Source organism: Rhinoderma darwinii, assembly GCF_050947455.1.
Source record: "Rhinoderma darwinii isolate aRhiDar2 chromosome 5 unlocalized genomic scaffold, aRhiDar2.hap1 SUPER_5_unloc_38, whole genome shotgun sequence".
Classification (NCBI taxonomy): Eukaryota; Metazoa; Chordata; class Amphibia; order Anura; family Rhinodermatidae; genus Rhinoderma; species Rhinoderma darwinii.
In genome coordinates this window covers 199,057-216,007 of record NW_027461796.1, presented here as the reverse complement: position 1 = coordinate 216,007, position 16,951 = coordinate 199,057, and the positions used below count along the sequence as shown (strand labels likewise).

At 50.7% G+C, this 16,951-nt stretch overlaps 7 non-coding genes across 7 annotated transcripts; all 7 read left to right on the top strand.

Annotated features, from left to right (window-relative positions):
* Nucleotides 1–618: 618 nt before the first annotated feature.
* LOC142691687 (U2 spliceosomal RNA) lies at nt 619–809 on the top strand. Its single transcript, XR_012860216.1, has one exon. It is a non-coding gene; the product is annotated as a U2 spliceosomal RNA (small nuclear RNA).
* Nucleotides 810–2,097: 1,288 nt separating this feature from the next.
* Nucleotides 2,098–2,288, top strand: LOC142691685 (U2 spliceosomal RNA). Its single transcript, XR_012860214.1, has one exon. It is a non-coding gene; the product is annotated as a U2 spliceosomal RNA (small nuclear RNA).
* A 1,284-nt stretch (nt 2,289–3,572) lies between these two features.
* On the top strand, nt 3,573–3,763 carry LOC142691807 (U2 spliceosomal RNA). The gene has a single exon (XR_012860325.1). It is a non-coding gene; the product is annotated as a U2 spliceosomal RNA (small nuclear RNA).
* A 1,277-nt stretch (nt 3,764–5,040) lies between these two features.
* Nucleotides 5,041–5,231, top strand: LOC142691684 (U2 spliceosomal RNA). Its single transcript, XR_012860213.1, has one exon. It is a non-coding gene; the product is annotated as a U2 spliceosomal RNA (small nuclear RNA).
* An 8,141-nt stretch (nt 5,232–13,372) lies between these two features.
* On the top strand, nt 13,373–13,563 carry LOC142691683 (U2 spliceosomal RNA). The gene has a single exon (XR_012860212.1). It is a non-coding gene; the product is annotated as a U2 spliceosomal RNA (small nuclear RNA).
* Nucleotides 13,564–14,831: 1,268 nt separating this feature from the next.
* Nucleotides 14,832–15,022, top strand: LOC142691681 (U2 spliceosomal RNA). The gene has a single exon (XR_012860211.1). It is a non-coding gene; the product is annotated as a U2 spliceosomal RNA (small nuclear RNA).
* Nucleotides 15,023–16,298: 1,276 nt separating this feature from the next.
* Nucleotides 16,299–16,489, top strand: LOC142691811 (U2 spliceosomal RNA). The gene has a single exon (XR_012860329.1). It is a non-coding gene; the product is annotated as a U2 spliceosomal RNA (small nuclear RNA).
* The last annotated feature ends 462 nt before the right edge of the window (nt 16,490–16,951 follow it).

Here is a 16,951-nt window from a genome sequence, read left to right as displayed (position 1 = left end):
TCCCTTGTCTCCCTCTTGTGGCCTCCTGGAGGCAACTAGCTGTGCAAAAAAAAGACAGCCTGGCGGCCGGCTGTTGCAGTGTTGCCCTCTCAGGCAACACTGAGTGACTGACTGAGCCTCACCGTCTTATATAAAGTTCAGACGGAACTTTGCACGTGTCATAGTGGAGCCCTCAGGATTCCAGAGCCAGCTTTCTGACATCATAATGGGGCCTCAGAGATAAAAGCCTGGGCCCAGGCAGTGTTGGTCAGTGCTGCTCAGCAGGCAGCACTGGACTGGACTGGATTACAGCTGATACAAGGTGTGAAGGAACAAGGGGTGGCTGTGGGCATGCACTTGCTGCCGCTGCCAGTGTTTATCTGCATGGCAGCAGGGCATTTGGGCGTTGCCAGGAAGGCGTTTTTATGTAGATTCCTCCTCTTTCAGCACTGCATTGTGGTGCAAGCAAAAGAAGCAAATCCTGTCTGGCTTCCTCTCCGGCCTTTATTCACCTCCCGTGTAGCCGTGAGTGTGTGAGCCTGCAGGGCCCCATGGAATTGCCTAGAAGTAGGCTGAATCGCTGCAAGGGCTGAACAGCAGTATCGGGCAGGCTCGGGCAACGCGCGGCCCGTTCGGGTTATCGCTTCTCGGCCTTTTGGCTAAGATCAAGTGTAGTATCTGTTCTTATCAGTTTAATATCTGATACGTCCCCTATCTGGGGACCATATATTAAATGGATTTTTAGAACAGGGAGATGGAAATAGAGCTTGCTCTGTCCACTCCACGCATTGACCTGGTATTGCAGTATTTCCAGGACCGGTGCACCCTTTCCTTATGTGTTGACTAAAAGCAGATTCCAAAAGTGTTTTTTGTCTTTGCTATTGTTTCTGTCTTTCTGAAGGGATCTCCCCTTTTAATCCCATTATTTGAACACCTGTTGGACAATGCATGAGTGATAATGAGCTCATTGATTAAATGCAATTAATGAATAGATTGCCACCTCTTGTTGTGTGTCGTCTGTGTTTCTGTGTTTCCGGCATTTCACATTGGAACACCTCATTCACCTTCCTTGTCTTCTCTCCGCCCTCCCTTTTAGGTAAGTTAAAGAGCTGCACCTGAGCCAGCCACTGATTGATTGATTGAATGATTGATTGATTGATTGATTGATTGATTGATTGATGCAGCACAACAGTCAAATAGTGGAGTGGAGTAGGGGAACAGCAAACAGCCAATAAAGCAGCCCGCCCGCTCGCCTGCCCGCCACAATGGACCTACCTGTGTACACTAGATGGATGTGATGGAATGTACTGTCGTCCCTACATTTCAAGAAGAAGTAAGAATTGCAGTTGCAACAAAGCCTTGCTTGCCTACAAAGAGAGCAGCAATTTGGATTTGTTACTATGTTACCTAGAAGAATAACAAACTGTGCAAGGATGGAGGTTGTAGGAGCAAGGAGAAGTTGTCTGTAAAGTTGGTGGATGCCTATTTTCCATTTTGCAGTCCCTTGTCTCCCTCTTGTGGCCTCCTGGAGGCAACTAGCTGTGCAAAAAAAAGACAGCCTGGCGGCCGGCTGTTGCAGTGTTGCCCTCTCAGGCAACACTGAGTGACTGACTGAGCCTCACCGTCTTATATAAAGTTCAGACGGAACTTTGCACGTGTCATAGTGGAGCCCTCAGGATTCCAGAGCCAGCTTTCTGACATCATAATGGGGCCTCAGAGATAAAAGCCTGGGCCCAGGCAGTGTTGGTCAGTGCTGCTCAGCAGGCAGCACTGGACTGGACTGGATTACAGCTGATACAAGGTGTGAAGGAACAAGGGGTGGCTGTGGGCATGCACTTGCTGCCGCTGCCAGTGTTTATCTGCATGGCAGCAGGGCATTTGGGCGTTGCCAGGAAGGCGTTTTTATGTAGATTCCTCCTCTTTCAGCACTGCATTGTGGTGCAAGCAAAAGAAGCAAATCCTGTCTGGCTTCCTCTCCGGCCTTTATTCACCTCCCGTGTAGCTGTGAGTGTGTGAGCCTGCAGGGCCCCATGGAATTGCCTAGAAGTAGGCTGAATCGCTGCAAGGGCTGAACAGCAGTATCGGGCAGGCTCGGGCAACGCGCGGCCCGTTCGGGTTATCGCTTCTCGGCCTTTTGGCTAAGATCAAGTGTAGTATCTGTTCTTATCAGTTTAATATCTGATACGTCCCCTATCTGGGGACCATATATTAAATGGATTTTTAGAACAGGGAGATGGAAATAGAGCTTGCTCTGTCCACTCCACGCATTGACCTGGTATTGCAGTATTTCCAGGACCGGTGCACCCTTTCCTTATGTGTTGACTAAAAGCAGATTCCAAAAGTGTTTTTTGTCTTTGCTATTGTTTCTGTCTTTCTGAAGGGATCTCCCCTTTTAATCCCATTATTTCAACACCTGTTGGACAATGCATGAGTGATAATGAGCTCATTGATTAAATGCAATTAATGAATAGATTGCCACCTCTTGTTGTGTGTCGTCTGTGTTTCTGTGTTTCCGGCATTTCACATTGGAACACCTCATTCACCTTCCTTGTCTTCTCTCCGCCCTCCCTTTTAGGTAAGTTAAAGAGCTGCACCTGAGCCAGCCACTGATTGATTGATTGATTGATTGATTGATTGATTGATTGATTGATTGATGCAGCACAACAGTCAAATAGTGGAGTGGAGTAGGGGAACAGCAAACAGCCAATAAAGCAGCCCGCCCGCTCGCCTGCCCGCCACAATGGACCTACCTGTGTACACTAGATGGATGTGATGGAATGTACTGTCGTCCCTACATTTCAAGAAGAAGTAAGAATTGCAGTTGCAACAAAGCCTTGCTTGCCTACAAAGAGAGCAGCAATTTGGATTTGTTACTATGTTACCTAGAAGAATAACAAACTGTGCAATGATGGAGGTTGTAGGAGCAAGGAGAAGTTGTCTGTAAAGTTGGTGGATGCCTATTTTCCATTTTGCAGTCCCTTGTCTCCCTCTTGTGGCCTCCTGGAGGCAACTAGCTGTGCAAAAAAAAGACAGCCTGGCGGCCGGCTGTTGCAGTGTTGCCCTCTCAGGCAACACTGAGTGACTGACTGAGCCTCACCGTCTTATATAAAGTTCAGACGGAACTTTGCACGTGTCATAGTGGAGCCCTCAGGATTCCAGAGCCAGCTTTCTGACATCATAATGGGGCCTCAGAGATAAAAGCCTGGGCCCAGGCAGTGTTGGTCAGTGCTGCTCAGCAGGCAGCACTGGACTGGACTGGATTACAGCTGATACAAGGTGTGAAGGAACAAGGGGTGGCTGTGGGCATGCACTTGCTGCCGCTGCCAGTGTTTATCTGCATGGCAGCAGGGCATTTGGGCGTTGCCAGGAAGGCGTTTTTATGTAGATTCCTCCTCTTTCAGCACTGCATTGTGGTGCAAGCAAAAGAAGCAAATCCTGTCTGGCTTCCTCTCCGGCCTTTATTCACCTCCCGTGTAGCTGTGAGTGTGTGAGCCTGCAGGGCCCCATGGAATTGCCTAGAAGTAGGCTGAATCGCTGCAAGGGCTGAACAGCAGTATCGGGCAGGCTCGGGCAACGCGCGGCCCGTTCGGGTTATCGCTTCTCGGCCTTTTGGCTAAGATCAAGTGTAGTATCTGTTCTTATCAGTTTAATATCTGATACGTCCCCTATCTGGGGACCATATATTAAATGGATTTTTAGAACAGGAAGATGGAAATAGAGCTTGCTCTGTCCACTCCACGCATTGACCTGGTATTGCAGTATTTCCAGGACCGGTGCACCCTTTCCTTATGTGTTGACTAAAAGCAGATTCCAAAAGTGTTTTTTGTCTTTGCTATTGTTTCTGTCTTTCTGAAGGGATCTCCCCTTTTAATCCCATTATTTCAACACCTGTTGGACAATGCATGAGTGATAATGAGCTCATTGATTAAATGCAATTAATGAATAGATTGCCACCTCTTGTTGTGTGTCGTCTGTGTTTCTGTGTTTCCGGCATTTCACATTGGAACACCTCATTCACCTTCCTTGTCTTCTCTCCGCCCTCCCTTTTAGGTAAGTTAAAGAGCTGCACCTGAGCCAGCCACTGATTGATTGATTGATTGATTGATTGATTGATTGATTGATGCAGCACAACAGTCAAATAGTGGAGTGGAGTAGGGGAACAGCAAACAGCCAATAAAGCAGCCCGCCCGCTCGCCTGCCCGCCACAATGGACCTACCTGTGTACACTAGATGGATGTGATGGAATGTACTGTCGTCCCTACATTTCAAGAAGAAGTAAGAATTGCAGTTGCAACAAAGCCTTGCTTGCCTACAAAGAGAGCAGCAATTTGGATTTGTTACTATGTTACCTAGAAGAATAACAAACTGTGCAAGGATGGAGGTTGTAGGAGCAAGGAGAAGTTGTCTGTAAAGTTGGTGGATGCCTATTTTCCATTTTGCAGTCCCTTGTCTCCCTCTTGTGGCCTCCTGGAGGCAACTAGCTGTGCAAAAAAAAAGACAGCCTGGCGGCCGGCTGTTGCAGTGTTGCCCTCTCAGGCAACACTGAGTGACTGACTGAGCCTCACCGTCTTATATAAAGTTCAGACGGAACTTTGCACGTGTCATAGTGGAGCCCTCAGGATTCCAGAGCCAGCTTTCTGACATCATAATGGGGCCTCAGAGATAAAAGCCTGGGCCCAGGCAGTGTTGGTCAGTGCTGCTCAGCAGGCAGCACTGGACTGGACTGGATTACAGCTGATACAAGGTGTGAAGGAACAAGGGGTGGCTGTGGGCATGCACTTGCTGCCGCTGCCAGTGTTTATCTGCATGGCAGCAGGGCATTTGGGCGTTGCCAGGAAGGCGTTTTTATGTAGATTCCTCCTCTTTCAGCACTGCATTGTGGTGCAAGCAAAAGAAGCAAATCCTGTCTGGCTTCCTCTCCGGCCTTTATTCACCTCCCGTGTAGCTGTGAGTGTGTGAGCCTGCAGGGCCCCATGGAATTGCCTAGAAGTAGGCTGAATCGCTGCAAGGGCTGAACAGCAGTATCGGGCAGGCTCGGGCAACGCGCGGCCCGTTCGGGTTATCGCTTCTCGGCCTTTTGGCTAAGATCAAGTGTAGTATCTGTTCTTATCAGTTTAATATCTGATACGTCCCCTATCTGGGGACCATATATTAAATGGATTTTTAGAACAGGGAGATGGAAATAGAGCTTGCTCTGTCCACTCCACGCATTGACCTGGTATTGCAGTATTTCCAGGACCGGTGCACCCTTTCCTTATGTGTTGACTAAAAGCAGATTCCAAAAGTGTTTTTTGTCTTTGCTATTGTTTCTGTCTTTCTGAAGGGATCTCCCCTTTTAATCCCATTATTTCAACACCTGTTGGACAATGCATGAGTGATAATGAGCTCATTGATTAAATGCAATTAATGAATAGATTGCCACCTCTTGTTGTGTGTCGTCTGTGTTTCTGTGTTTCCGGCATTTCACATTGGAACACCTCATTCACCTTCCTTGTCTTCTCTCCGCCCTCCCTTTTAGGTAAGTTAAAGAGCTGCACCTGAGCCAGCCACTGATTGATTGATTGATTGATTGATTGATTGATTGATTGATTGATTGATTGATTGATGCAGCACAACAGTCAAATAGTGGAGTGGAGTAGGGGAACAGCAAACAGCCAATAAAGCAGCCCGCCCGCTCGCCTGCCCGCCACAATGGACCTACCTGTGTACACTAGATGGATGTGATGGAATGTACTGTCGTCCCTACATTTCAAGAAGAAGTAAGAATTGCAGTTGCAACAAAGCCTTGCTTGCCTACAAAGAGAGCAGCAATTTGGATTTGTTACTATGTTACCTAGAAGAATAACAAACTGTGCAAGGATGGAGGTTGTAGGAGCAAGGAGAAGTTGTCTGTAAAGTTGGTGGATGCCTATTTTCCATTTTGCAGTCCCTTGTCTCCCTCTTGTGGCCTCCTGGAGGCAACTAGCTGTGCAAAAAAAAAGACAGCCTGGCGGCCGGCTGTTGCAGTGTTGCCCTCTCAGGCAACACTGAGTGACTGACTGAGCCTCACCGTCTTATATAAAGTTCAGACGGAACTTTGCACGTGTCATAGTGGAGCCCTCAGGATTCCAGAGCCAGCTTTCTGACATCATAATGGGGCCTCAGAGATAAAAGCCTGGGCCCAGGCAGTGTTGGTCAGTGCTGCTCAGCAGGCAGCACTGGACTGGACTGGATTACAGCTGATACAAGGTGTGAAGGAACAAGGGGTGGCTGTGGGCATGCACTTGCTGCCGCTGCCAGTGTTTATCTGCATGGCAGCAGGGCATTTGGGCGTTGCCAGGAAGGCGTTTTTATGTAGATTCCTCCTCTTTCAGCACTGCATTGTGGTGCAAGCAAAAGAAGCAAATCCTGTCTGGCTTCCTCTCCGGCCTTGACCTGCCTAGGTAGAGTCGTGTGTTAACCTTAAACCATACTATCCCCCACCCCCATTTAGTAACGACACATGACACCGAGGTTGGATGTGAAATGGCCACAGCAGCCGTTTATTAATTTCACAGTTTTATAAAAACAATTTAAATCCGAAACATTCGGATAACTAGTTAGGAATCCACCAGAGAATTCCTCCTAATAATTCACATGACCCAACATGGGTCAGAATCATAAATAACAATTAAACGTTAACATTAACCCGAGCAGAGGAAGTCCTTGAAGCCCCTTCAGATGTTCCTTTCAAGAACACACCGAATTAGCCATCTGCAAACCACTAATTACCTCCAGCCGTAAACCAGCTCGGAAGCACCGTTCACCTCTGCAGATGGCTCCAACCACTAGAAGTCCACTTCAAGGGGATAACACCCGTTGAAGCCCTCAAGTGATATACCGACCACTAGAAGTCCACTTCAAAGGGATAACACCCGATGAAGCCTTCAAGTGACATACCTTCTACCAGAAGACCACTTCAAAGGGATAACACCCGATGAAGTCTTCAACCATGTACCTTTTTTGGGGGACGCATACCCCCGATGCGACCCCCCCACCATTTTGTACTGACTGGCCTCAAGGACTCCCCCCGCCAGCTGCCATGACAACAGAACCTACTCCGGAAAAAAGAAAAACATGTTAAATAAACACACAAAATAAAACACAACGCTCATATACGGACGTACAGAAGACCTAAGGAGTAACAAAACAAGGGTGGGAGGGTGGGAGCTTTGCTTCTTGTGTATTACTCCTCCCGCTGCTTCCGGCTCAATGCCGAGAAACAGCGGGAAGCGCAGTAACGGCCCCCCCGTCCCCCCTAGCTCCTCCCCGTCCCTCCTTCAGCTCCTTCACCTTTCCCTCACCTCTTAACATTAACCCTTTCCCTACCAGGACGGTCATGTCGGCTTCCCTCAAGCCTGCAGCTGCGTCCAGCCTCTTCTTGACCTGCCTAGGTAGAGTCGTGTGTTAACCTTAAACCATACTATCCCCCACCCCCATTTAGTAACGACACATGACACCGAGGTTGGATGTGAAATGGCCACAGCAGCCGTTTATTAATTTCACAGTTTTATAAAAACAATTTAAATCCGAAACATTCGGATAACTAGTTAGGAATCCACCAGAGAATTCCTCCTAATAATTCACATGACCCAACATGGGTCAGAATCATAAATAACAATTAAACGTTAACATTAACCCGAGCAGAGGAAGTCCTTGAAGCCCCTTCAGATGTTCCTTTCAAGAACACACCGAATTAGCCATCTGCAAACCACTAATTACCTCCAGCCGTAAACCAGCTCGGAAGCACCGTTCACCTCTGCAGATGGCTCCAACCACTAGAAGTCCACTTCAAGGGGATAACACCCGTTGAAGCTCTCAAGTGATATACCGACCACTAGAAGTCCACTTCAAAGGGATAACACCCGATGAAGCCTTCAAGTGACATACCTTCTACCAGAAGACCACTTCAAAGGGATAACACCCGATGAAGTCTTCAACCATGTACCTTTTTTGGGGGACGCATACCCCCGATGCGACCCCCCCACCATTTTGTACTGACTGGCCTCAAGGACTCCCCCCGCCACCGCGAAACAGGCCTTGACCACCTTAAGCCTGTGAGTTCCTCCACACCACCACCGCCCTTTCTATGCCTTCTGCTATAGCCAAGCTCCAAATATCAATGCCAACCTCGGTCAGATGAACCCCGTCACTCCTCCAGAAATTCCCCAATCCTGACTCCAAATCCCTATGCCTCACGCAAATGCCCCCGTTCTTTGCCACAAAACGGGACACCGCCCGGTTAACTTTTATCCGAGCTTTATTGACTCTCTCCACCGATCTAGCTAACCGCCAATGCTTCCTTGGGACTATGTCCGACCACACTACCACCAACTTGGGATAAGATACCCACAAACACAACAAATCATGTTTGATATCCCGCACCAACTCACGAAAAGGGCGGACTCCTAAGTCATTCCCACCCACGTGCAACACTAAAACCTCCGGAACCCTATCAAGCCGCACATATGTCTGGAATTCCGCCAACACCCTGTTCCACGACATACCTCTAAACCCCAGCCAATGCACAACCGCATCCTGTCGCGGAATGCGCAACTGGCGACCATCCGGGCGGACGTCCGCCCTCAAAGCCCCCCAGTGCACGTACGAATGACCCATCAACCACACCAGACAAGGAGGCGAATCTGAAACGGAAAACACAGTTAGGCACCACCATATAACATTTGCAAGCATAAACAACAAAATTACAACATATGGGGGCGGACATAGGACTTAAACCTTTTTGACTCCCAACGACCAATACGCCTCACCCCCTCATCATCCAACCCCCAGCGCCCTGCTTCCGTTGCTGCGCCAATCCGGAAGGAATGAGATGAATATGAGCCTGCCGCAACCCCAACCGCCGTCAAACATTTTTTAAAAACAGCTCCAAACTGAAACCTGGACAAGAACGACCCGTCCACATGACGTAACAAAGGCAAATCTGGAGACCCCCTGTTTTTTGTAAAACCCCGCATGCACTCTACTGGGCACATGACCGACCCCGGGAGAGCGAACAAAACTATCAGTTTTCCCTTCCCTAATTGGTCAGTTTTTGATCTACGCAACCATACCTCCAACCGATCTGCAAAAAGGCTCACCTCCCCAGATCTCAGCCCCCCTGCCTGTTTAGTACTTGGCGACACCAACTCACCTATTCTAAATGCTCCGAAGAACGCCAACGAGAAAGCCAACCGAAACAAATCCATTTCATCTGAAGAACGACATACCGATGCCAATGAACCGCCCAACAAGCCCAGCAAAGCAAACGACACCGGCCTTCTACTATCCGCCTCCACCCTACCTCTGCGCAACCCCTTCAAAGCCTGCGATACCAGAAATTCCTTCGATACATCCCGCAAGCCCCGCAACTTAAGCCCAAACGCCACCGCGGATATAAACCGGTTCACCTTCGCTACTGAAAACCCCCCCTCCCAGGCATCCCCTAACCAATACAAAAGTGCCACCAACCTGTCTCTATCCGTATTAACATCACCCAACTCTCTTACCCACTCCTCCCACTGCCTCCAACAAGCAGCATAAGCCCTCCACGTCGTGCGCGCCAAAGACCTTTGTAACAGCTGCTCTACGGGACCGATACCAGATCCCATAGATGATCCGGACACGCCAAACCGAGACGTTCCGCTCCCGGGGCCAATTGCCGAAACCGGTCCCACTGCGAGCGAGAAAGAGCATCAGCAACACAATTCCGTACACCCGGGACATGCACCGCCACCACCCACGCGTTCAGCGACAAACACACCAACACTAAATGTCGCAACAATTGAACTACCGGAGGAGAGGACGCCGTGATGTTATTAATGGCAAGCACCACCCCCATGTTGTCGCAGTAAAAACGGACCTTCTTATCCCTGAGCCTGTCCCCCCAAATGGTAGCCGCCACCACGATGGGAAACAGCTCGAGCAGGGCCAGATTCCGCGTCAATCCACTGGACACCCAGCTAGCCGGCCATTGACCTGCGCACCACGGACCTCCCCCGTAAGCTCCAAAGCCACCCGCCCCAGCCGCATCCGTGAAAATATTCAGATCACTCGTATCCTGCGCTGGGGCCATCCATAGCGAGCGACCATTGTACTGGCCCAAGAAGTCATCCCAAACCTGAAGATCAGCTCGGTGCTCCTCCTTGAGCCTCACAAAATGATGCGGCGCCCGCACTCCCGCCGTTGCCGCCGCCAACCTTCTACCAAACACCCTCCCCATCGGCATAATCCGGCAGGCGAAATTCAACTTCCCCAGCAGCGACTGAAGCTCCCTCAGCGACATTTTCTTCCTTCTACAAGCCCGTCGCACCTCCAGCCTCAAAGCACCCAACTTATCCGCCGGGAGCCGACACTCCATTGCCACCGAGTCAATTTCGATTCCCAAGAAACAAATCGTCGCTACCGGGCCCTCCGTTTTTTCCGGCGCCAAAGGGATCCCAAAATCCCTCGCCACCTTCTGCAGGGCATGAAGCAAGTTACCGCAAACCGGCGAACCCCCCGGGCCAACGCACAAAAAATCATCTAAGTAATGGATCAACGAATCGACCCCGGATACTCCCCTCGTTACCCACTCCACGAAGCTACTAAACGCCTCGAAGTATGCACAAGAAAGAGAACACCCCATCGGAAGGCACCGATCCACGTAAAAGGCCCCATTCCAAAAACAACCCAACAGCCGTTGGCTTTCTGGATGCACCGGCAACAACCTGAACGCCGCCTCGATGTCGGTTTTTGCTAGCAGCGCCCCCGGACCCGCAGCCCGCACTAACCCCACCGCCTTATCGAATGAGGTATAAACTACGGAACACAACTCGTGATCAATCCCGTCATTTACCGACGAACCTTTGGGATACGATAAATGTTGAATCAAACGAAACTTTCCGGGCTCGCGTTTAGGGACAATACCCAAAGGGGACACAACTAAATCTTTCACCGGCGACTCCACAAATGGCCCCGACATGCGCCCCAACGAAACTTCTTTTAACAACTTTTCCGACACGACTTCCGCATGCAAGTAAGCCGATTTTAAATTTCTCCGCGTAACCGGAACCTCATAAGGAGGCGGAGGAATAACAAAACCAACACTAAACCCTTCATAAAGCAACTTAGCTGCCGCCCTATCCGGATACTCATTTAGATAAGGGGCCATCCTTTCCACCCTCACCGGCGACACCCCCTTGACCAGCCCCGTGCTGGTTCCCGGACCTCTTTTTCCGCAGACATTTTGCCGCCCCGTGTGATGCCCCATTACACTCGGAGCACACGTGCTTGAACTTGCACGTGGCCCCGAACTTGCACTGGCCTTCATTGAATTGCCAGCAAAACCCCGCCTTTCCCCCGCCGCTTGGTCCACTCTGACTAGTCTGGCCTCCCTGGCCACCGCTCCCGGGAAAGGGCTGCCTAACCGGAGCCGTAACCCGTAACCAGAGAGCAATATCCTTCTGGTCCCACCGAATCGCCGGCCGAACCGCCTTCCGCTGACGGAATTGCTCATCATATCGCAGCCACGCCTGACCCCCATACGCCCTATGAGCCTCCCCAATAGCATCAAAATAACAAAATAACGCCGAACAATTTTCCGGCGCCTTTTCCCCTATCACACTAGCCAATATGGCGAACGCCTGCGACCAATTAACGAACGTCTGCGGGATAAGCCTATACCGCCGCCGTTCCTCCTCGTCCTTTTTACTCTCATCCCGCTTGCTCTTATCCAAATTGAATTTAGCCAGCGGCAAGAGAGAAAAAATTTCAACATATTCATCTTTCCAGATCCGATCACGCACCTCCTGCTTTAAATGCGCCCCCAACGGACCCTCAAAACAAACATACACCTCCCCCCGAGCACGATCGTCCATGCGCACTCGATCGCCGTCCTTCTGTGCCTCAGTCTGCACCGACACCGCGACCGCCTCTCTAACCGCCACCACAGGACGCGCCTGCAACGATCCCACTTCCCTGGGGCCTTCCCAAACTACCGCAGGGGACACTTCCGTTACTACCGGCGCCGCGGCCCTATCCAGGCGCCCCACCAGCTCCCGTAAGCAACCCACTAAATCTGCCAAACCCGCTCCGTCGCGTCCGCCCGCGCCACTACCGGCCCCCGATGCTATGCTAGCAGCCCCCCCGCCGACACCCGACATAAAAATCGCTGGATAAGACAATAATGGAGTTATACACTCACCGGGCTGCACAGGCGCTGTGTTCCCGTCAGCCGGACCATCCTGACCTCGACGATAGACGTCCAGTTCACCTTCCTCCAGTTCTTCTCTCGCCGACGACTGTCCCTCCCAACGACCTCTTCGGAAAGGGGATGAGGACGCGCTGACCGATGGGCCGGCAACCTGCCGCCCGACCGCCGGGACCCAGACTTCCGACCGGACCTGTTGCCTCGACGTCGCTGCAGATCTAGTCGTCCGTCTAGACGATCCTGACGAAGCCTGCCCCCTGGCCGGAACATCACCATGCGGGGCGGCCGTACCTTGCTCTCGACATCTTCCATCTGATGGGGGAGGGGTGACAGGGAGCCCGGCCTGCGACTCCCTGCTTACCGCCGGACCCCGTCGCGGCCTGGGATTCCTGCCAGGACGCAGGGCCTGGGAAGGGGCGGTCCTCCCAGCTGCCTGGCCTGCAGCGTCCGGGATCGGGCTCCCTCTGCGACGCCGTGTCCGCGGGACTACCTCCGGACTCAGGCGCTCTGGAGGTCGGGACCGCCGAGAGGGACGGGTCGACACAGCCTGCATCGCCGTCACCCCTGCTACCGCTCTCTGCCTGCCCAGCGCAGGAGCGGTTGTTGCCGACTCCCCCCCCGCCGCCATAGCCATGCTCGTAGGGGGGCCGGGGGAGGGGAGCCTGTCCCTTACAACAGACCCCGAACGCCGTGCCCGACGTGGCGAAACGGCGTCCGGGATCCGCGTTAATGCAGCCACGGTCTCCTCCAGCCATCCGGGACCGTGGTGCACAGCAGCGGCACGCAGCCGCTCTAAAATCAGGGCCTCTGCCATACTAAAAAGCCGGGCAACGGGGAGCTTTGCTTCTTGTGTATTACTCCTCCCGCTGCTTCCGGCTCAATGCCGAGAAACAGCGGGAAGCGCAGTAACGGCCCCCCCGTCCCCCCTAGCTCCTCCCCGTCCCTCCTTCAGCTCCTTCACCTTTCCCTCACCTCTTAACATTAACCCTTTCCCTACCAGGACGGTCATGTCGGCTTCCCTCAAGCCTGCAGCTGCGTCCAGCCTCTTCTTTATTCACCTCCCGTGTAGCTGTGAGTGTGTGAGCCTGCAGGGCCCCATGGAATTGCCTAGAAGTAGGCTGAATCGCTGCAAGGGCTGAACAGCAGTATCGGGCAGGCCCGGGCAACGCGCGGCCCGTTCGGGTTATCGCTTCTCGGCCTTTTGGCTAAGATCAAGTGTAGTATCTGTTCTTATCAGTTTAATATCTGATACGTCCCCTATCTGGGGACCATATATTAAATGGATTTTTAGAACAGGGAGATGGAAATAGAGCTTGCTCTGTCCACTCCACGCATTGACCTGGTATTGCAGTATTTCCAGGACCGGTGCACCCTTTCCTTATGTGTTGACTAAAAGCAGATTCCAAAAGTGTTTTTTGTCTTTGCTATTGTTTCTGTCTTTCTGAAGGGATCTCCCCTTTTAATCCCATTATTTCAACACCTGTTGGACAATGCATGAGTGATAATGAGCTCATTGATTAAATGCAATTAATGAATAGATTGCCACCTCTTGTTGTGTGTCGTCTGTGTTTCTGTGTTTCCGGCATTTCACATTGGAACACCTCATTCACCTTCCTTGTCTTCTCTCCGCCCTCCCTTTTAGGTAAGTTAAAGAGCTGCACCTGAGCCAGCCACTGATTGATTGATTGATTGATTGATTGATTGATGCAGCACAACAGTCAAATAGTGGAGTGGAGTAGGGGAACAGCAAACAGCCAATAAAGCAGCCCGCCCGCTCGCCTGCCCGCCACAATGGACCTACCTGTGTACACTAGATGGATGTGATGGAATGTACTGTCGTCCCTACATTTCAAGAAGAAGTAAGAATTGCAGTTGCAACAAAGCCTTGCTTGCCTACAAAGAGAGCAGCAATTTGGATTTGTTACTATGTTACCTAGAAGAATAACAAACTGTGCAAGGATGGAGGTTGTAGGAGCAAGGAGAAGTTGTCTGTAAAGTTGGTGGATGCCTATTTTCCATTTTGCAGTCCCTTGTCTCCCTCTTGTGGCCTCCTGGAGGCAACTAGCTGTGCAAAAAAAAGACAGCCTGGCGGCCGGCTGTTGCAGTGTTGCCCTCTCAGGCAACACTGAGTGACTGACTGAGCCTCACCGTCTTATATAAAGTTCAGACGGAACTTTGCACGTGTCATAGTGGAGCCCTCAGGATTCCAGAGCCAGCTTTCTGACATCATAATGGGGCCTCAGAGATAAAAGCCTGGGCCCAGGCAGTGTTGGTCAGTGCTGCTCAGCAGGCAGCACTGGACTGGACTGGATTACAGCTGATACAAGGTGTGAAGGAACAAGGGGTGGCTGTGGGCATGCACTTGCTGCCGCTGCCAGTGTTTATCTGCATGGCAGCAGGGCATTTGGGCGTTGCCAGGAAGGCGTTTTTATGTAGATTCCTCCTCTTTCAGCACTGCATTGTGGTGCAAGCAAAAGAAGCAAATCCTGTCTGGCTTCCTCTCCGGCCTTTATTCACCTCCCGTGTAGCTGTGAGTGTGTGAGCCTGCAGGGCCCCATGGAATTGCCTAGAAGTAGGCTGAATCGCTGCAAGGGCTGAACAGCAGTATCGGGCAGGCTCGGGCAACGCGCGGCCCGTTCGGGTTATCGCTTCTCGGCCTTTTGGCTAAGATCAAGTGTAGTATCTGTTCTTATCAGTTTAATATCTGATACGTCCCCTATCTGGGGACCATATATTAAATGGATTTTTAGAACAGGGAGATGGAAATAGAGCTTGCTCTGTCCACTCCACGCATTGACCTGGTATTGCAGTATTTCCAGGACCGGTGCACCCTTTCCTTATGTGTTGACTAAAAGCAGATTCCAAAAGTGTTTTTTGTCTTTGCTATTGTTTCTGTCTTTCTGAAGGGATCTCCCCTTTTAATCCCATTATTTCAACACCTGTTGGACAATGCATGAGTGATAATGAGCTCATTGATTAAATGCAATTAATGAATAGATTGCCACCTCTTGTTGTGTGTCGTCTGTGTTTCTGTGTTTCCGGCATTTCACATTGGAACACCTCATTCACCTTCCTTGTCTTCTCTCCGCCCTCCCTTTTAGGTAAGTTAAAGAGCTGCACCTGAGCCAGCCACTGATTGATTGATTGATTGATTGATTGATTGATTGATTGATGCAGCACAACAGTCAAATAGTGGAGTGGAGTAGGGGAACAGCAAACAGCCAATAAAGCAGCCCGCCCGCTCGCCTGCCCGCCACAATGGACCTACCTGTGTACACTAGATGGATGTGATGGAATGTACTGTCGTCCCTACATTTCAAGAAGAAGTAAGAATTGCAGTTGCAACAAAGCCTTGCTTGCCTACAAAGAGAGCAGCAATTTGGATTTGTTACTATGTTACCTAGAAGAATAACAAACTGTGCAAGGATGGAGGTTGTAGGAGCAAGGAGAAGTTGTCTGTAAAGTTGGTGGATGCCTATTTTCCATTTTGCAGTCCCTTGTCTCCCTCTTGTGGCCTCCTGGAGGCAACTAGCTGTGCAAAAAAAAGACAGCCTGGCGGCCGGCTGTTGCAGTGTTGCCCTCTCAGGCAACACTGAGTGACTGACTGAGCCTCACCGTCTTATATAAAGTTCAGACGGAACTTTGCACGTGTCATAGTGGAGCCCTCAGGATTCCAGAGCCAGCTTTCTGACATCATAATGGGGCCTCAGAGATAAAAGCCTGGGCCCAAGCAGTGTTGGTCAGTGCTGCTCAGCAGGCAGCACTGGACTGGACTGGATTACAGCTGATACAAGGTGTGAAGGAACAAGGGGTGGCTGTGGGCATGCACTTGCTGCCGCTGCCAGTGTTTATCTGCATGGCAGCAGGGCATTTGGGCGTTGCCAGGAAGGCGTTTTTATGTAGATTCCTCCTCTTTCAGCACTGCATTGTGGTGCAAGCAAAAGAAGCAAATCCTGTCTGGCTTCCTCTCCGGCCTTTATTCACCTCCCGTGTAGCTGTGAGTGTGTGAGCCTGCAGGGCCCCATGGAATTGCCTAGAAGTAGGCTGAATCGCTGCAAGGGCTGAACAGCAGTATCGGGCAGGCTCGGGCAACGCGCGGCCCGTTCGGGTTATCGCTTCTCGGCCTTTTGGCTAAGATCAAGTGTAGTATCTGTTCTTATCAGTTTAATATCTCATACGTCCCCTATCTGGGGACCATATATTAAATGGATTTTTAGAACAGGGAGATGGAAATAGAGCTTGCTCTGTCCACTCCACGCATTGACCTGGTATTGCAGTATTTCCAGGACCGGTGCACCCTTTCCTTATGTGTTGACTAAAAGCAGATTCCAAAAGTGTTTTTTGTCTTTGCTATTGTTTCTGTCTTTCTGAAGGGATCTCCCCTTTTAATCCCATTATTTCAACACCTGTTGGACAATGCATGAGTGATAATGAGCTCATTGATTAAATGCAATTAATGAATAGATTGCCACCTCTTGTTGTGTGTCGTCTGTGTTTCTGTGTTTCCGGCATTTCACATTGGAACACCTCATTCACCTTCCTTGTCTTCTCTCCGCCCTCCCTTTTAGGTAAGTTAAAGAGCTGCACCTGAGCCAGCCACTGATTGATTGATTGATTGATTGATTGATTGATTGATTGATTGATTGATTGATTGATTGATGCAGCACAACAGTCAAATAGTGGAGTGGAGTAGGGGAACAGCAAACAGCCAATAAAGCAGCCCGCCCGCTCGCCTGCCCGCCACAATGGACCTACCTGTGTACA